General features: G+C 42.1%; 1 protein-coding gene across 1 annotated transcript in view; it reads right to left on the reverse strand.

Annotated features, from left to right (window-relative positions):
* Positions 1–2,475: 2,475 nt before the first annotated feature.
* Positions 2,476–21,747, reverse strand: part of ERC2 (ELKS/RAB6-interacting/CAST family member 2) — an 866,017-nt gene continuing 846,745 nt past the window's right edge. The window contains exon 18 of the mRNA XM_073811247.1: positions 2,476–2,709. The gene's annotated coding sequence lies outside the window, so the exon portion shown is untranslated. The remainder of the gene's footprint in view (positions 2,710–21,747) is intronic.

Genomic DNA, 21,747 nt, shown 5'->3' on the forward strand with positions numbered 1-21,747 from the left:
GTGATTTATTTGTGTAGGCAGTAATTACCTGCCTCAATCCAGAAAGGATATGAGGTGGTGAGGCGTCTGTTGGTGCTGTTCCAAAACTGAAAATTAAACTAAACTTTCCTTGGATGCAGAAATACAGCTCACCGTGGCCCATCCCTGTTTGGTTCAAAGCACACAGCACTGGTGAACACACATACTATGAGATGAGGTCGTTTAAACTCTCTTTCTTGAAGGAACCCCCAAAGTTTCTAATTTACGTGCTTATTATGCCAAAGAAGATATGCAGCTGAAGAATGCAAAGTAGTAGAGACTCAGAACCAACAGAGGCAGCAAATATTCGCAAACAATGAGACCTGCAAGGGATTAATTTCCAAAATATACAAACAGCTCATGCAGCTCAATGTCAAAAAATCAAACAACCCTATCAAAAAATGGGTGGAAGATCTAAATAGACATTTCTCCAAAGAAGACATACAGATGGCTAATAGTCACATGAAAAGATGCTCAACGTCGCTAATTATTAGAGAAATGCAAATCAAAACTACAGTGAGGTACCACCTCACACCAGTTAGAATGGCCATGATCATAAAGTCTACAAACAATAAATGCTGGAGAGGATGAGGACAAATGGGAACCCTCCTACACTGTTCGGGGGAATGTAAATTGGTATAACCATTATGGAGAACAGTATGGAGGTTCCATAAAAAACTAAATACAGAAACACCATATGATCCAGGGACTTCCCTGGTGGCACAGTGGTTAAGAATCCGCCTGCCAATGCAGGGGACACAGGTTCGAGCCCTGGTCCAGGAAGATCCCACATGCTGCAGAGCAACTAAGCCCGTGCACCACAACTACTGAGCCTGTGCTCTAGAGCCCACAAGCCACAACTACTGAGCCCGTGTGCCTAGAGTCCGTGCTCTGCAACAAGAGAAGCCACTGCAACGAGAAGCACGCGCACTGCAACGAAGACTAGTCCCCCCTCGCCACAACAACAGAAAGCCTGCGTGCAGCAACGAAGACCCAACGTAGCCATAAATAAAAAAATTAATTTATTTATTTAAAAAAAAAAAAAAAAGGAAATACCATGTGATCCAGCAATCCCACTCCTGGGCATATACCCAGAGGAAACCATAATGTGAAAAGATAGAGGCACCCCGATGTTCATTGCAGCACTATTTACAATAGCCAAGACATGCAAGCAACCGAAATGCCCATCAACACAGGAATGGATAAAGCAGATATGATACATATATACAATGAAATATTATTCAGCCACAAAAAGAACAAAATAATGCCATTTTCAGCAACATGGATGGACCTAGACACTGTCATACTGAGTAAAGTAAGTCACAGAGAAAGACAAATATCATACGATATCGCTTATATGTGGAAACAAAAAGAACGGTACAAATGAACTTATTAACAAAACAGATATAGAGTCACAGACGTAGAAAACAAACTATGGTTACCAGGGGGGTAAGGTGAGGGGGAAGGATAAATTGGGAGATTGGGATTGACATATACACACTATTGTATATAAAATAGATAACTAATAAAGACCTACTGTACAGCACAGGGAACTCTACTCAGTACTCTGTAATGACTTATATGGGAAAAGAATCTAAAAAAGAGTGGATATGTGTATATGTATAACTGATTCACTTTGCTGTACACCTGAAACTAACACAACACTGTAAATCAACTATATTCCAATAGAAATTAAAAAAAAAAAAAAAGAACCAACAGAGGGACAATATACTTCAGACCTAGGATAGTTGGCACAGACCGCTACGCAGGAAGCACCCAGGGTCTCTGAGGGTTTACCTTGCCTCTCCACACGTGAGTCTGCAGTTTCCACGTGTACACATCCATCCATCCAGAAACTGTTATCATAGCCCAACCAACAACAGGCAGTACAAACTTAGGGATGGCTGGGGGCTTGAGGGGTTCAACAGGAAGCCCTTTTGCCTAAGGTCTACAGGGTCACAAATTCACATTCTGCTTAGGGAAAAAGCTGGTTAGACATACCCCAGGACTGTTTGGGACTAGACCACCACAGATGGGTGGTCCTAAATGAAATCTCATCTATTCAGTAGTTATTCGGGAACTCATGGTCTAAGAGGTTGACCAAGGAGGGAGGAATTCAAAACATCAAAAGCCAGAGTTTCAAAACAAGAAAGTCTGCTGAAAATCATAGGCCTTGAAAAGCAAATGATAAATAGTCATGAAATAGGAACCAATGAATTAACCGTACTCTCTATCCACATAGCAAGACACAAACAACTGGAAGCCGATGGACAATTTACTTCATGTGGATGATGAACCTGGATCTTTGTTCTACGCTGGTGGGAATTCATGGAACAGTCTGGCTACGATTTAACCACAAAAATAGCATCCCCTACACTCTAGCAAAACATAAAGTACATATGAGCCCCCAAATCCAAGGTCAATATTCAGAGTCCCTAAAACCCAACTCCCCATGGCATTTGCAGTTACCCACCTCCGAAAGGGTAAAAGTAAACATGGGACCTGCTCTGGTGTTAAACTGCCACCGGATCCTCCCCGCTGTCTCCCTCCTCCTCTTCTTCTTTACAGACACGTAAAGTTGGATCTCTTGAAGGAACTGGGGGCTCCCACTCTAGGCAAAGGTTGGACAGGTGATCAATGTACAGCATGAGATTTGACTGTGCCTCCGTGCCTCCGACAGAGCTGGATCATCTGGGGCAATGAAAATTATAAGCAACAAGAAAGTGGTATTAACAGCAAGGGTAGGGAAGCCCAGGCAGCACACACCATGATTCCCTAGGACACCCAGCAACCATTCCTTTCCCCATTCAGTCATTCCGAACACTCATCAAGCACTGTGCCAGGCTCTGGGGAGACAGTAGTGACAAATATAAACACAAGCCCTGCCCTCACGGAGTTTATGGGCTATTCTGGACAGTGAGACAAGCAATTAAAGGACAGTGTGTAAAGGAACCTAGAGGGTGCAGTGGAGCACAAAGCAAAGGCAGTCAACCCAGCCTGGAGGTGGGTGGTCAAGGAAGGATTCCCAGAAGTGACATTTAACGCTGAGCCTAGAGGACCCATGGAGTTAGCCAGACAAGACTGGGATATGTCGGCATGTGTCCGAATCTGAGATGAGAAATCATGGTTGGTCTGAGGGGCTGAAGGTCCCTTGTTCTCAGCCATTGTCCAGGCCATAATCCTATACGCAACAAAGGCACCAGATCTGGAGTCGGCAGCTTTCATCACAAGGTGCTCCTCCAATCCCCACAATCCAGTTGTGTTTCACACTCTTCCAAGTGGGATCCCAGGAAAGGAAAGAACATAGAAAATAGTTTGTTCTATAAGAAGATAGGAAAGAAAGTGAAACAATAACGTGGACTTGAACTGCTACAGAATAGACCCAATTGCAGCCATCTGTTTTCCGCACACCAGCATTACAGGTAAACTGAGATATCAAGCTCGCTCAGGACAGCTGAAACGACACGAGGCCCAACTGCAACTTGGCGTCCCCAAAGTGGGAGCCCCAAGGCTTCTTCCCTTTGGCTCTCTCGCTTTGCCCTTCCCTTTCCTCCAAGTCCCCAGAAAATCACAGAGGGGGCTCTTCGCTTTGTTGCTCTTATCCTTGGTGTTTCTGATGTCTAAAAGGCTACCACAGACATGATACCTCCCACTTGCCTTACGCAGCTGAGGAAAACCAGAGAGTTTAAGAAGCCAATCTTGCAGGGGCCCCCACGCAGGAAAACAAAACAAACAACAACAAAAAAAACTTGTGAAAGTCCCAGTAGCTTGAGTGTTGCCCAAGGTTCTAGCTGCCTGTGCATTATGAAAGAGACCATTGTAGGGGATGGTTTAAGACACGGCAATAAGCACGTTTTTACCAAAATGCACAGTCCGAAGTAGCTTTCCTTTACATTTTCGTATTGTCATATAATTCAAGGCCTGCAAACAAAATCCTTGATTGAAGACAGAACGAAACGAGCAGGCAGCTATTTTAGAGACAAAGAAAGGATGTCTTTTTAACCTATGACAACACAAATTTGTTTAGGTTTTCGCTCCACTAAGTAAGTAAGCAATTAGGTTTTGTCCAATAAAAATATCCCTGTGCGTGTGCAAACACCCGAGGCAATCATATAATTACCCTGCCCAATCAGATTCAATTGCTGACAGTTGAGTTCCCACTGCTCATTAACTTCAGATCACAATGAGGGCTTTACGGAAGCCCTTTCCCGTCTCTTTACAAAGGTTCCTATGATGCCATGAGCAGCCCCAGCGCTACCTCATTCAAGATAATCATCCAAAATGGCCAGGGCCAAGGCCAGCCTACTCTGACTTCCCTCTGAAAAAATAAAAAGAGAAATTCGAAGAAACACTGGCTTACACGCCCTTGCTTCATTTGGGGATCTCACTTCTAAATATAATAGTAACCTTTCACCCCCACACTTTAAGTGCCGTAATTATATAATTAAAACCAATTATGTCATTTAACAGAGACTTTTTCAAGATCCACAGCAAGTGGATCAATTACCTCAATCATTGACCTCAGAAGATTTCAAACTGACCTGCAACAATGACAATTGGATAAATTTAGACACTGGCTTCCAAGGCCTGCATGGACCAGCTGTGTGGATTGTAGCTGGTCTAGATTCTTCTAGACTCTAGAAGCTGAACTAAATTCACTAACTAAATGCATCTAACACTACCGCCGCCACTTGTTTGCACAACACTTCCAATATCCCAAAATACTTGCTTGATTTTTTATAACCACCCTAATAGTGTTGTTACTTCCATGTTTCAGAGGAGAAAAGGGAGGCTGGGAGAGTTTGACATTATCTCAAGCTATGCAGCAAGGTAACGGGCTAGCTGCATAACTCCCACCACAGAATCCAAAGCCTGTTAATAGCAAGTAGTGTGTGTGTGTGTGTGTGTGTGTGTGTGCGCGCGCGCGCATGTGTGTGCACATGCGCGCGCGCACACGTCTTTATTCTCCTGGGCATCCATTCCTCCTATTTTCATTATCTTACCCCAATTTCCCTTTGAGGAAACACATCCACCCCACTTGCAGCTCACGTGCATGACACGGGGCTCCACTCCAGCTCCAGGGTATGCAGTAACCTAGGCCTCAGCCAATCAGCTCCTAGCATTCTCCTAGCCACAGCATTTGCTCAGGAGTGAGCACATGACCCAACCAAAGCCAGTGAGACACACTGAGAATCTTGGGAAAGAGCCTTACTCTTGGGCTTTCATGTGAGAGGAGCTACCATCCAGCAGTTGAGCAGCTATCTTGCTGCCACCAAAGGAGTGAGGGATAATGGAGCCAAGAGATACAGAGAGATACACTGGCTCCAGGAAACTCCTTGAATCCCTTTGTGTTGACAGTAGGGGCATTTAGAACATGGAGTGAGTCACCAGTACACTGGGGAACATATGAAGAGTGCTACCACCTACCGCTTGGACAGGCTTGATGACAAGGATGGAAGTAACTGACTGTGGCTCTGAGCAGCAGCCCTGTCTCCTGCTTACAGCACAGTGAAGTGCCTCCTATTTTTGAGTTATTTAAAAACATACCATTTTACGGGCAGAAGGAAGCACTTTAACCTGCAAAATGATTTTTATCACATACTAAACATCCTTATAACTTTGTGGTCCTCTGCTCTGGTCAAAGTTGTCTCTCCTTGGAGTTGAGACAGCTGTTGGAGCCAAGAAGACCTGCCTTGACCTTGCACTCTGCCCTGCTCAGTGGTATCCTTGTGCTCTCCAATTCCTGGACCTGCGTGGGATGTAAGAACTGAGGACATACACACTCATCAAAATGGAGCATTTCCTTTCTTTTTTCTCTTATCCCAGGCCTTGAGGGAAAAGAAAAAAGAGCAAGAATTCTTCTATCACAGGATTTTCAACCTTGGCACTCTTCAAGTTTGGGGCCAGATGATTCTTTGTTGTTGGAACTGCCTATGCACTAAAAGATGTGTAGCAGAGTCCTCTGGCCTCTACCTACTAGATGTCAGCCGCATCCCTGTTCCACACTGGACATCCAGAAATGTCTCTAGGGGACACTGCCAAAGGTCCAGGGGTCGGGGCTAATATCAGCTCTGGTTGAGAACCACTGCTTTAATAGAACATCTGAGGTATTTATTGGATTTTCCTTGCAGCATCTTTGAGTATTATGATGTTTTCTCCTTAAAGTGGGAGGAGGGAAGGAACCACCATGCTCCTTAGAACTGGCTAAACAAAAAGACCCAGGATCTCAATACTGCCTTCTCTCAGGGCCAGGAAGTCACATAAGACTAACTGACCCACTAAGGACCAAAGTGGGGAAAAGGCATATCAAACAGAAATAATTTTACCTAAAGATCAGAGAGAGGAAAAGGATGTGGAGGAGAAAATTACAAGTGAAGAACGAGCGACTATACAGTGAGTTCCAAAGTGGGCACGTGGCTTCTCATTTCCACAGGAAAGAAAATGAAACCTAAAGATTGTTGCTGGGTTTCTTGAATTCAGGTTCAGCCCAAAAGGTGGAAGAGTCTGGTTTCAAACAGAAATGAAACTCACCCTGTAGAGAAAAAGCCAAAAATGGTAGCCTCACTTATTTGGACAAATGTGGGCAAAGACACTTGAAACAGGCAAGACTGATGGATTAATAGAATATTTTTTAAAGAAAGGCATTTACTCTCTTCCACATGTCAGCAAAATAAGAGTGGGTTGGCAGAGGTCCTTCCTTCAGGCTTGCTTGAATGAGAAGACAGAATTCATTATATAAGCAATATGCATTGTGAAGCCTTGAAGAAAGAGGTTGAATTGGTTTGCCCTCTCAATGAGTTAATTAGTCACATTCCCTCAGTATTCTGGGGAATTGGTTTCAGGACATCTAGTGGATATCAGAATCCATGGATGCCCAAGTCCCTTATATAAAGTGGCAGAGTATTTGCATATAACCTATGCACATCTTCCAGTATACTTTAAATCATCTCTACCCCTAATACAAAGTAAATGCTATGTAAATAGTTGTACAGAACATATTGATTAAATGCTCTGTAAATAGTTGCTGGAGCATGGCAAATTCAAGGTTTGCTTTTGGAACTTTCTGGACTTTTTTTTCAAATATTTTTGATCTGCAGTTCGTTGAATCTGCAGATGTGGAACCCACGGATATGGAGGGCTGACTGTGTATCTTCACACTAGCAGGTAGCTGAGACCAGCCTAGGAATTCCACAGTAGTGGGATTTCAGTGAGGCTTTAACGCACAAACTTCTGCACACCTCACAGCACTGACTGCTTTTTCATTAATTAATTAATTAATTAATTAATTTATTTATTTTTGGCTGTGTTGGGTCTTCGTTGCTTTGCGTGGGATTTCTCTAGTTGTGGTGAGTGGGGGCTACTCTTCATTGCGGTGTGCGGGTTTCTAATTGAGGTGGCTTCTCTTGCTGCAGAGCACGGGCTCTAGGCACGCTTCAGTAGTTGTGGCTCACAGGCTCAGAGGTGTGGCTCACGGACTCTAGAGCACAGGCTCAGTAGTTGTGGTGCACGGGCTTAGGTGCTCTGTGTCATGTGGGATCTTCCTGGACCAGGGCTTGAACTCGTGTCCCCTGCACTGGCAGGTGGATTCTCAACCACTGCACCACCAGGGAAGCCCCAAAGTACTGACTTCTGATCAAGTCTGTCAAAAGAACCAGGTTGGTTTGCATGTAAAGCCTGGCTTTTGTTGGGGTGTAACTGGATGAAAATGTTCGGATTCTAGCAGTTTCTCTCACTAGAAGTCCTAATGCCTCAGAGCATGGAGAGGTGTATTAGGGGAGTTCAGATGATCAGAGCTGAGGCCCCACTGCTTCCTCAGTTCCCAGGCAGCCTTCCCCTCTAGCTGTCACCACGATCCAGCTGTCCCATCTTATTGCCCCTAACTTCTCTCCTGCAAGCAGTGAGATCTGACTGCTAGGGTGTGACAGTGTCTCAAATGGAGAAAGAGTAAAAAAAAAAAAGGCATCTCTGAAGGGCCCTGGCCCTCCTCCCATTGTCCTTTTAGGCTTACGGTTTTTTGTTTGGTAGAGGTAACATTTAGAATAAACAATTATAGAAAAATAGAAGTAGTTGTCTGGAGGGTCTAGCAGAGGTCCACAGGGACTTTTATGAGCTGTATAAAGAACTGTCTTTTGACTCAAATCAACAGAATTAGAACGGAAAAAGGAGAAGTAACAGCTGACACTGCAGAAATACAAAGGATCATGAGAGATTACTACAAGCAACTATATGCCAATAAAACGGACAACCTGGAAGAAATGGACAAATTCTTAGAAAGGCACAGCCTTCTGAGACTGAACCAGGAAGAAATAGAAAATATAAACAGATCAGTCACAAGCACTGAAATTGAAACTGTGATTAGAAATCTTCCAACAAACAAAAGCCCAGGACCAGATGGATTCACAGGCAAACTCTATCAAACATTTAGAGAAGAGCTAACACCTATCCTTTTCAAACTCTTCCAAAATACAGCAGAGGGAGGAACACTTCCAAACTCATTCTACGAGGCCACCATCACCCTGATACCAAAACCAAACAAAGATGTCACAAAGAAAGAAAACTACAGGTCAATATCTCTGGTGAACATAGATGCAAAAATCCTCAACAAAATACTAGCATACAGAATCCAACAGCACATTAAAAGGATCAAACACTATGATCAAGTGGGGTTTATCCCAGGAATGCAAGGGTTCTTCAATATATGCAAATCAATCAATGTGATAAACCATATTAATAGACTGAAGGAGAAAAACCGTATGATCAACTCAATAGATGCAGAAAAAGCTTTCGACAAAATTCAACACCCATTTATGATAAAAACCCTCCAGAAAGTAGGCATAGAGGAAACTTACCTCAACATAATAAAGGCCATATACAACAAACCCACAGCCAACATCATTCTCAGTGGTGAAAAACTGAAAGCATTTCCACTAAGATCAGGAACAAGACAAGGTTGCCCACTCTCACCACTATTATTCAACAGTTTTGGAAGTTGTAGCCACAGCAATCAGAGAAGAAAAAGAAACAAAAGGAATCCAAATCAGAAAAGAAGAAGTAAAAGTGTCACTGTTTGCAGATGACATGATACTATACACAGAGAATCCTAAAGATGCTACCAGAAAGCTACTAGAGCTAATCAATGAATTTGGTAAAGTAGCAGGATACAAAATTACTGCACAGAAATCTCTTGCATTCCTATGCACTAATGATGAAAAATCTGAAAGAGGAGTTAAGGAAGCCCTCCCATTTACCACTGCAACAAAAATAATAAGATACCTAGGAATAAACCTACCTAGGGAGACAAAAGACCTGTATGCGGAAAACTATAAGACACTGATGAAAGAAATTACAGATGATACAAGCAGATGGAGAGATATACCATGTTCTTGGATTGGAAGAATCAACATTGTGAAAATGACTCTACTACCCAAAGCAATCTACAGATTCAATCCAATCCATATCAAATTACCAATGGCATTTTTCACAGAACTAGAACAAAAAATTTCACAATTTGTACGGAAACACGAAAGACCCTGAATAGCCAAAGCAATCTTGAGAAAGAAAAACGGAGCTGGAGGAATCAGGCTCCCTGACTTCAGACTATACTACAAAGCTACAGTCATCAAGACAGTATAGTACTGGCACAAAAACAGAAATATAGATCAAAGGAACAGGATAGAAAGCCCGGAGATAAACCCACTCACATATGGTCACCTTATCTTTGATAAAGGAGGCAAGAATATACAATGGAGAAAAGACAGCCTCTTCAATAAGTGGTGCTGGGAAAACTGGACAGCTACATGTAAAAGAATGAAATTAGAACACTCCCTAACACCATACATAAAAATAAATTCAAAATGGATTAAAGACCTAAATGTAAGGCCAGACACTATTAAACTCTTAGAGGAAAACATAGGCAGAATACTCTATGACATAAATCACAGCAAGATCCTTTTTGACCCACCTCCTAGAGAAATGGAAATAAAAAGAAAAATAAACAAGTGGGACCTAATGAAACTTAAAAAGCTTTTGCACAGCAAAGGAAACCATAAACAAGATGAAAAGACAACCCTCAGAATGGGAGAAAATATTTGCAAATGAAGCAACTGACAAAGGATTAATCTCCAAAATTCAGAAGCAGCTTTATGCAGCTCAATATCAAAAAAACAAACAACCCAATCCAAAAATGGGCAGAAGACTTAAATAGACATTTCTCCAAAGAAGATATACAGATTGCCAACAAACACATGACAGGATGCTCAACATGACTAATCATTAGAGAAATGGAAATCAAAACTACATGGAGATATCATCTCACACCAGTCAGAACAGCCATCATCAAAAAGTCTACAGACAATAAATGCTGGAGAGGGTGTGGAGGAGAAAAGGGAACCCTCTTGCACTGTTGGTGGGAATGTAAATTGATACAGCCACTATGGAGAACAGTATGGAGGTTCCTTAAAAAACTAAAAATAGAACTACCATACAACCCAGCAATCCCACTACTGGGCATATACCCTGAGAAAACCATAATTCAAAAAGAGTCATGTACCACAATGTTCATTGCAGCTCTATTTACAATAGCCTGGACATGGAAGCAACCTAAGTGTCCATCCACAGATAATGGATAAAGAAGATGTGGCACACGTACAATGGAATATTACTGAACCATAAAAAGAAACGAAATTGAGTTATTTGTAGTGAGGTGTATGGACCTAGAGACTGTCATACAGAGTGAAGTCAGAAAGAGGAAAACAAATACCATATGCTAACACATATATATGGAATCTAAAAAAAAAAGGGTCATGAAGAACCCAGGGGCAGGATGGGAATAAACACAAGGACCTACTAGAGAATGGACTTGGGATGCGGGGAGGGGGAAGGGTAAGCTGGGACAAAGTGAGAGAGTGGCACGGACATATATACACTACCAAATGTAAAACTGATAGCTAGTGGGAAGGAGCCGCATAGCAGAGGGAGATCAGCTCGATGCTTTGTGACCACCTAGAGGGGTGGGATATGTAGGGTGGGAGGGAGGGAGACGCAAGAGGGAAGAGATATGGGGATACATGTATACATATAGCTGATTCACTTTGTTATTGTAAAGCAATTATACTCAATAAAGATGTTTAAAAAAAAAAGGAATATGCTGGGGAATGGGCAAAATAGTTTCCTCTATATCCTTTTATTTTATAAATCATATCTATATGTTAATAAGTTTAGATTTGGTTGTGAGTTCTCCATTAAAATAATAATTATATAATCAAAAAAAAAAGAACTGTCCTTTGTAAAATTTAGTAATTAAATCCGGAGGAGCGGGTCTTTTACTCTTGATACATAAAGAATGAATCTCAGGGCACAGTCTTCCTGTGGATGAGCATCCCCCCACCCCACCCCCTTTCCACTGAAATCATTCACCCTGGCCTGCCTATGTTCCTCAGAATACCTGGCTACATCAACAGAGATAAAAGAGAAGAGTAGCCCACTTCCCAGTTCCAGCTGGTGTTAAAATCATACGATGAGTTTTCTGTGTTTCGATGGAAGTGCCTCCTGAGTGAGTCCACACACTGGCACATGAAAATTTTGTTTGCACCGAAGAAGTGAGTCACGGTGAGAACGTGGGTCTGCTTGAGCAGACATGTGCCGCTGTTAAAAGCACAAAATCCAGGGCTCTACACACACCCTAAGACGAGTACTGCCCTCCCCGTGTCCTTCTCAGCATGAAGTAGGGGAGAGACAGCTTCACTGGGGTGGGAGGTGTCACAGGTCACCCTCACAGTCATTACTGAACAGAACTTGTAAGAGCAGCAAGTCCTTGCGTTTGCCACCGAGAAGCCTTACTGCCAAGTTCCAGAAAAGGATGTTAACAGTGTGTGGAATTCGGGTTAAGGCAGGAGTTGGCTTCTAGAGATGAGCTTCAGCAGATCTAGAAACCGTATGCGAAATTCGGCGCAAGCACTTTCATGCTTTATTCTGAGGAGTGGATTTGTGGTTTTCATCATCTTCTCAAATTAGTATGAAACTCTGAATACAAAATTAAACAACAGTTTTTATAAAGCTATTCTGCAATTTTTTTCAACAGTTTTCTGAGCTGTAATTTACATGCTGTCAAGTTCATTCCTCTTCAGTGTAAAGTTCAAGGATCTTGAATAACTTTATTTGTGGTGCAGACATCACCATAAACCAGTGTTAGAACATTTCCACCACCTTCAAAAAGATCCTGTGCTCGTTTATAATAAACTTCCTTTAATTTTTGCAACACAAGTTCTAGGGTTGAAAGAAGGCTCTTTGCATATCGGCAGAGCTGACCCATTTTTCCTCCCCTTCTCAAAAGCTCTGCTAAAAAATTATTTATTGTTTACCTTAAATTCAAATATAACTAGGTATACTGTATTTTTATTTGTGAAATTTGACAACCTTAATCCAGGGTCAAAGCAGAACTAAGCAAGTGAATCAAAGTTCAGGTCTAGAAATAAGTGTACTTTTTTGAAGCATTGAAAAAAGACATACATTACATTAGCAAATTTGAACCATCTAGGTTCAAAGATGGTTAGAAACTAGTTGCATCTAGGATTCATGCTGAAAACTAAAGCTGCACAAACAACCAGACGAGCTCGGGACCCAACTGCTGTTTTACAAGCAAGCCTGGCACTCAAAGGCTTATATGCCACATTTGCTTTGAAAGGTTAAGAAATTGGACGTAATTGTTAACCTTGCAACTCACAATCACAACTAGAATTGTGACTTTTACAGGCACAAATTATAAGGAAATTGTTCTTAACCCTTCTGAGGTCATAAACCCCTTTGAGAGAATCTGATAAAAGCTATAGACCTTCTTCACAGAAAAATTTATGGATACATACAATATTTTGCATAGAATTTCTAGGGGGAAGGGAGGTTCACAGATTCTATAACAATGATCGTGGACCTCTCAAGGGTCCAAGGATGCGGGAAGAGCCTAGGCAAGTTGACGAAAGCTATCCTGAAATCTTACGCTCCTTGCTTTTCTCTTCCTCCTGTTGCTGCAGGAAGGGAAGCCAGAGTAATGGCACAGGAACTGGGTAAGGCAGGAAGACATGGCCAGGCTGCTCTCAGCCAGCAGTGGTGAGAACTGGAGCAACTCGCCTGAACTCCACGGACTCGAGGGTCACTGTCCGTAAAATGAACAGATTGGCCCAACACTGTTTCCACAGCTTATGTCCCAGGGATCTAGCTGAAAGGTATCTGAGAAGGGTCATTTTAGACCCTGGAGCACTGCACAAGATTTAGTGTTTAAAAAAAACAACAACAACTTTCAAAACCACTGGACTATAAGTCACCAAAGTCATCAAGGTTCTGAGTCACCTGGTTATCTGATTCTGACTCTATAGAGCAGAGGTCAGGAGACAGTGGGGAGGATCTAGGCATTCTGGGAAAAAAGGCATTTGGCAGGGAGAGGAGAGAAAGACACCCTGGCCCTCACCACTCTTTAGTTCTGCAACACGTTCTTCCTCCTTTGTGCTGCTCTCCCTTTCTTCATATGGAACATCCAAACACTGCCCAGTTTTCCTTTGGTAAAATAAATACTTTTCCCAAGTACATGAACTTAATCAAATTTCCTTTGGGTAACAAGGATACCCCATGATCTATTATATCATTAGGTAATGTTATACTAAGTATAACAGAAGCCCACATGGATAAAGGACATGTGTGCCCAGCTCTGTGCACTAGAGATAGTATCTCTTTTATGCCTTCAAGCCTCCTAAAGTACTTCTCAGTATTATCAGTCTTATTTTTCAGAAGAGAAAACTGAGGGAAAAAAAATTAAGTGATTTATACAAAGTCACCCAGCTAGCCAATGACAAAAAGAGATTTCAAGTTCCAGAGCCTACACCCATAGCCACTCTACTATACTGAAGAGATTAACTATGCAATTTGTGACTCAAAAAAAAAAAAAAAAATACAGGTTTTACTCATTTATCTTCTCTTGAAAACAAAGAATCTATCACTTTAAGGAAGTTTATTATCATGCCCAATGATATGAACCATAAAACTATTTTTGAACCTTATTTAACACTTATTGACATCTACTAAGCAGATCTACCATGTTCATATTTATCATCTCAAAGTAAAATAAATGATTTAGTTTGGGGCTTTATCTTATCCATCCTTGGTCCTTGAAACAGCACAAAAGATACACTCTCTTCTTACTTGTTGTCACAAGATACTAGAGGCAAGCTGAGGAAAACATGCTGGGAAGTAATGTTCCACACTTTGTGTTAAGACTTTTCTTCTTTAAATAGAGCTTGTGTAAATCACAGACGAAGTTGACAAATTTCACGGCTTAGTCATGGCTAACGTATCGGATTTCATGGTTTGACAGAGATTAACAAGAAAATCACATTTGAGTTACAACTATTAGTAGATTCTTAGATATTTGGTAAAGAAACTCCGAGCTCTCCAAACTCCATTGCTCACTGCATACCACTTTTCGTCCTTCCCTCCATGGGTGCAGAACCTCTGTGAATCCAGGGAGAGCAAACTGGGATCCTCCAGAGCTCCTCAGTCACCCCCTGGCTATCACAGGGGTGAGCTGCTGCCTAATGGGCTCTAGGGAAAGGTCTAGCATCATCGTGGAATAGAGCAAGCGTTAGCATTTATGACCCAATTCATAAAAGTGTAGACAGGAAAAAAACATACTATGTTTGTACATAACACAGGCATTTCACCCTAACATCACATGCACTAAAGAGAGGAATGAATTATTATAGGTGTTGAAACTCAGATATTTTAGGGGAAAATTAAGTTTTCACATCTCAGATATTTTAGGTAAAATTTAAGATTTCACATGTTTATGAGGAGGCAGTTCAGCAGAGGTCTTGTTAAAAGCAGTGGCATCCAAGTAGAGACTTCAAAAAGCCTGCTGACTGCTGAGCCATTTGGCCTGAGGGCTCTGCATATCCTCTTTCGGTAAGAGCCCAGCTTGCCTGTCATTTTTGCGTAAAAGCCAACCAATTTGTCAGCCATTTGCTTTAATTCTTTTTCTGAGTCTTCCTAACGATAAACTCCATCTACCTTCTGGTCTTCAATATCATATATCTGACTGGAGGATGGAAATTCACTTGCACCTCAGACCAGTTTCCTTCCCAGGCGATCCTCCTGGGCCTTATAGGATGTCCTTAATCAGAACCACATTACTGAGCAAGAGGAAGTCCTTGCACAGACGCTGGCAAGACACTATGGCAAATTAGTTTCAGAACATGGAAGGTCAGATTGGGAATAAAACCTACAGTTATCTATTGTGTTTTCTTTAGCTGAGAAAATTAAGGCAGGGTGCCTCACTCTTAAATAACCAAGATTTGGATACGGAGCAGCCGTTTAGGAAAGGAGTTCCAACGACTGCTGTGCACAATAGTCAGTTGTGGAAACTGGAGTCTTCACATTCCAGGTATTCTGGATGTGAGCAAGGATTTTCTCATTTTATCCAGATAGGTTTTTATATTTCAGTAGCACCCTAGATTGGTAAAATAAAAATAGCCAAGGTATTACAGGTTTTGTCCAAAAATATAATTGTCATTTAACTTAGTGTGTCTGTGTGTACAGAATACACATATCTATATACCTATTACACACGTATATGTGTGTTAAATAAACAAAGCATATTTTAATTACACTCTTATGTGACAGGCACTATACTAAGCACTTTTCATATGTTATTTTATTTACTCTTTCAACAAACTATCATGGTAGAGATTCTCTTTGTTTTTCTTTTACGGATGAAAAAAAAAAACCCTGAGATTAAAGGGGATTTGAGCCACAAAATTAGTCATCGAGCCATAAGTTGAACTCGGGGTGCCTGACTCCTGAACCTGTGTTTTTAAGCACTGTGGTATACTGAGCCCTGGAAATTCTCATCAGTTCCATTGAGATGGGTGCCCAGCTCACTCTCAAAAAAATACAAATTTCCTGACGGTGGGAATGAGGAGTCTATTGCTTCACTAACACACGACTGTGAAAGGCTTCGGGCAGATGGAGGGGAGGGTGTGAGAAAAGGGAGAAATTGTTGCAGAAACCCAAGACCTACCTCCTTCACAATTTTGCACAGGATTAGCCTGCCTGGGGAGACTCAGAGAACCAGAAGGACCAGGGGCCTTAGTGGGAACCTGTCCCCCACCCAACTTCAAACTGGCAGCCTTCCCTTCTCATGAATGAGCTGGCCCGAGAAATTTGGAGCAAGAAATATTTCCAGTGTGTCTCTACCTTAACTAACACCATGGGGGCAGCTAACAATTACAAAAGGAATGAACTTTTTCATCAAACGCCCTTCCATAAAACCATTTCCCAGGAAATGTAACACAGCATGGAGCTAGCCGACTGCAATTTTCCACCAACAATGAGCATCCTGGGGCACAGGTACTATATTTAAACGATTTTCCTCCAGCTTTTTGGCAAGGCTCTCTCTCAAGGAGACTCAGAGTTGAGCTGAGGTCTCATTCCCCTCCGGCCAGCAGGATAGGAATGTTTAAAGCGGCCCTGTCTCTTCAACACCCATGTGTAAAACGCCAATAAACAAGCCAGCAAAGACCTGCAGGCCTAATTGCCTTTTAACTCCGCCAAGATGATAAACTCCCTGAGTAAGGAAGGAAAGACTCCCAGGGATTTAACAAGTTTATCTGCCTGCCACTTGAACATTTTCTGTCTGCCTACACTTCAGTGAATTCACCAATAAAAGGATAAAAGGGCCCCGAACCTCAGACCCCTCAATGGCCGAGAAGCCACAGATTCAAAACGTATGCCCAGCAAAAATCAGCCCGTTAACTGAACTTTGTTTCACGTGCTTGTGAGGTCGAGGGCGAGGAAAGTGGGGCCGCTTGCCTGTTTCTAGCATCAGCCATTTCCCTGTTTTTGACTAAGGCCTACAAATCTTTACCTACAATAAAGAAAACTGTTCTCACAAAGAAACGGGAAAGGCAACTCATCCAGAAACCTCTAAAATTCAACTCAGGGGACTGTAATGACAGGAGAGAAGCCACATGGGCCCTGGTGGTGGAGGAATGGAGTGTGCTCATCAACATACTGGTCAGTTCTGCAAGGACATTTTTTATCTCTCCCTCCCTGAACTGACTTTGGAGTTTAGCATTTTAGTTGTTTTTGTGCATTTGTACCCTACCACCCAGAAGAAGAATTCTGAGAACTCTGTACAAATTGGAATTAAATTGGAAAAGCAAAGTAAAACAAAACCAAAAGACTTGGAGGCAATACAGGGAGGTAGTGCCATTCAAGACATAAAAGAAAGGTGAATGGGCATAACCTCTCTGGGAGGTCACTTCACGATATTTATCAATACGAACGTGCAACTTTCCTTTTAGGAATTCATTCTAAAGAAATTATTGGACAAGTGCATAAAGGTGAAGCACAAGGAGCTATAGCATTCCAATAGGAAATATTTAAAAAGAACTACATTCTCATCATTAAGGACTGGTTAAATAATGCAAAAATTCTATACTCTGCAGCTAGAAAAAGGATGCTGTGTGTGTGTGTGTATATATATATATATATGTATATAGGTATACATCTGTTAGTGTGAAAAGGTGTCCAACCTACAACATTAAGTTCAAAAAGCAAGTTATAAAAACATGTACAGTATGATTTCATTCTTTTTTTTTCCCCAGAGGCTTGACATAGAAAAAGAACTAGGGGGCTTCCCTGGTGGTGCAGTGGTTGAGAGTCCGCCTGCCAATGCAGGGGACACGGGTTCGTGCCCCAGTCCGGGAAGATCCCACATGCCGCGGAGCGGCTGGGCCCGTGAGCCATGGCCGCTGAGCCTGCGCGTCCGGAGCCTGGGCTCCGCAACGGGAGAGGCCACAACAGTGAGAGGCCCGCGTACCGCAAAAAAAAAAAAAAAAAAAAAAAAAAAGAAAAAGAAAAAGAACTAGGAAGACACACAGTTCATCAAAATGTTAGTATTTCTGGACGGTGGAATTCTTTTGCAAAGACTTTTGAATTATTTGAAATTTTTATATAATGAAAATGCATTGCCTTTAAAATCAGTTAAAGCACTAAAGCTAAAAAAATAAAACATTCTGCCACCACCACTACTCTCCTGATCACCAGGAAGAGAACCCTATCTGAAAGAACTTTATGGAAAGATACAGTTTTCCTTTCTCAAGGAGACACAAGTGAAGAACGTTAAAGGATTTGGTCTTGACTTATCATCACATATAGTTGTTATTCCAGTGTATTTTCCAATGAGATGAGAATGAACAGTGAAACTACAAGTGGGCTCAAAATCCCAGGGGGGTGTATTTCCTAGGTGGCCCATGCTCCCCTCTACCCTTAAATCAGGGTAAAACGCTGAGAGCTCCTCTATTAAGCTGACCTGTTCCACTTAATAAAACAAGAGCAGCCCTAGAGTAGGGTGCTTGCCAAATGAAAAATCTGAAACACTATTTTTCTATTAAAATCTTAACCATGTTTTTCCTATTGGAACCTGGAAACTGGACAAATTCTGAAGGAATCTAAAGGAATTTCTTTAGAAAAGAATTCTGTTAACACCAAAAGCTCCCCAAGCACTACACAAAGCAAATGCTAGAATGCATTACGCTGAAACATGAAAACAGAAGTTCAAACCCACAGTGATGTGTCCTTCGCACCAGGCTTTGTGTTTATCAGGGCTTATTCGTTTGTACACTTATCCCTGTACATTTTCTTCATCTCCCTGCTTCATAATTTCATAATCAGTCCCAGATTTCCTATTTCTTTCACATTGTAAGGCATGGAATCCTGGATTTGGGATATGCAAGATTTAAGGGTAAGGAAGAGTGGAAAGTATGATAAAAATAAAATCAAAATGGAAGTTTTGTTTCATACCCACTGAGAAGTAACAAATTGAGAGCATGCCTCAGTACCCATTTGACCCTCAGAAACTGTTAGAACATGGACACGTGTATAAGAATTTCACGTGCAAAAGATCCTTTGGTTGGGAAATCTCCTTACCAGTGGATGGGGCTATGGGAAACTAAAAGGGTTCCCACATCAATGATGGGTACGTCTGCCAAAGCACTGTCGCGCTACTCTCAGAATTCAGAACTCTGTCCCTAGATTATAAAACAGTAAACTGAAATGTCAGCCTAATCTAGGATAAACTTCATCTCTCGAGTTAAAGACACTAGCCTCTCAACGGGTTTCAATTGGAGGTTTCTTTGAAGGAATGTTCTCAAATTCATTAAAGAAAGTTCACTGACTTCACAGACTCTGGCATCAAATAGATGACCCGAGCTCTTCATTGCCCTGCAAAATGACCGTTCACCTTGAAGCTCTGCAAATTGGGATTAAGTTGGCCGTTTGCTTTTTACCGTGAAGATGACTCCCCGCCACTGATCACTGAGTCCCGGGGCAATCACCTGGTTGATCAATGATATCAAATTTAACTCTATAATGTGTCTCTTTTAAAATGCACATCCTTTCACGGGTTGGCTCTTTTAGGGATTTTGCTTTAGATGTAGCAGTGCTGCTTGATATTAGTGATTCCCCTCAATACAAACAAAAACAAACAAAACAAAAACAAAAAAACCCTTTTAGGACATATATCATGTTTTAAAAACCCAAGTTTAACTTTTCAACTGACTTGAAAGATCGGTGGTGTTTTCAGACGCATAAACGCATTTTTAAATTCTGCCTTGAATTTCACCTACTGAAATGCCGAAAGGCTGAGGCATCTCATCAGACTCTGATGCGCTCTTCGGAGCAACATTTACTTGCTTTTCACAGTGACTCTGCACATTCCAAAGACAGCGCAGCATAAACACATACACCAGCCTTTAGCTTTCACCCTCTAACCCCACCGTCTGCTTCCTGTGCACCCCATAATCTAAAACATCTCCTCTTCACAGGTATATGGTCTTGGATTTGTCATGGTGAACGTGAGACTTTACAAGGTCAATAAAATGACAGCTGCACAGAGGGGACGGGGTGGCTTTTACCGACTCTGACTCTAAAACACCACTGCCTTCGACTCCCAGGGATCAGGAACTTGAAAGCACTCCGAGTCACTTAGCTCTGTGTTTGCCATAAAGTTAAGGCTAATCAGATTTCCCCTAACTTGCAGCCCTATCTTAAATCCCCAAGCTTCTCCTATGCAAACTTAACTGATGGAAGATGTGATTATGCCTTCTCAGGTCATAAATTCTAGATATTTATAACATAACTGTTGTCATTTAGGTCAATTAAGATGCTTTTACTGGCTCAGAACAACTACCTATGGGGCTTGTCCAATACCCTGGCGGTGGTTTATGACCCTGAGGGTGATTTTACCTTACAGAGGATATGAAAGATGACTGCACGCGAAAACGGTCAGGAGGCTCTCGAAGCATTTTCCCCGCATTATGATTACCTGCACCCATTTCCACTCTGTCTCTGGAAGTTCAGGCCCCTTCCTTACCCATTAAAACCACTGTTTGACTCTATAATTTCCCCTAGAATTGGTTTCTTTAATCACCTTTTTTTCCTCCAAAGACCTGAGAGGGAGGTAACACCTGAGACACTCTGATAAAACTCCCAAGTGGTGGGTTGGCTCAACAGCCAGCTGGGAAATGCCAGGCTTTCTCAAATGTGTAACGTGTACCTGTGGACAAGTGGGTTTTACTTATCACATGGGGCAAACTGCTCTGTCAGGAAAAGTAGAATAGGGTGACAATAAAGAAAGAATGGAATATATTCGAGGATTTCATGCAGACAGGTTACAGCTTCTCCTTTTCCCTTGTGAAGTATCACTTATCTACCACTGTCTCCCTCCTGCTGTTTTTCCTTTCAACAAGAACCCTAAGCACCCCCTATATTCCAGGCACTGTGCTGGGGGGTAGGGAATACAGAGATCCAGAAACTCCTAGGTTGGCTGGAGACAGAGGCACATTAATAATGATAATACAAAGTGTTAATAGGCAACAAGAGGGTCCTGCACAGCAAATTCTGGAAGCCCTGAGAAGTGGCATTTCCACTTTTGGAGGGGAGGGAGTTCTTTAGGGAAGGCTCCTTGGAAAAAAAGAATTCCTAGTCTGAGGCTCAGGAAATGCAAGGAGACAGCTGGGCCAACTGGGGGAGAACAGCACTACCAGCAGGGAGGGCACGAGCAAGGCTCATGGGGAAGGCGGAGGACCCGTGGGGAATGCAGAGGAGGTCGCTGTCCTGGAGCATCGCACACCTGACAGGCAGTGGTGAGAGCTGAGGTTGCAAAGGAAAGCCAGGACAAGATCCTGGAGGGCTTTGTATTCATGTAACATAAGCTATTACTTTTCTTGTTCAAAGGAGACCTGGTATAATGGCACCCTTTTCACAAAACCAACGGGATGGAGCTGAAAGAACTATTTTCTTTTTCTCTCCCAAATCTATTTTGCTCCATGCCTCAATCAACAGCTGGCATTGTAAAATCCTCCAGCCACACATGCCAAACAGAACTGTCTGAAACTTCGGTCACACCTCCCTTGGTAGAGAACACTTTGCTCTTGATTAGCAAACCAACAGTATTTGTAGAAGCCAGGTAAAACATCCAAAATTCTACTTGGTAAACATATACCAAACGCTGACCCCATACGAGGCACTGTCCTGGGGATGAGTCAGAAATATGGCGGAGGAGGTGTGACCTCGGTGTGCAGTGTGATTTTGATGTACACAGTGACACACCCTGGGTTTTAGAATTTAAAGGCCTTTTATCATTTGATTTTTTCTTGCAATTCTGATGATAATTTGCTTGAGTTT

The sequence above is a fragment of the Tursiops truncatus genome, chromosome 10 (assembly GCF_011762595.2).
Source record: "Tursiops truncatus isolate mTurTru1 chromosome 10, mTurTru1.mat.Y, whole genome shotgun sequence".
NCBI classification, from domain to species: domain Eukaryota; kingdom Metazoa; phylum Chordata; class Mammalia; order Artiodactyla; family Delphinidae; genus Tursiops; species Tursiops truncatus.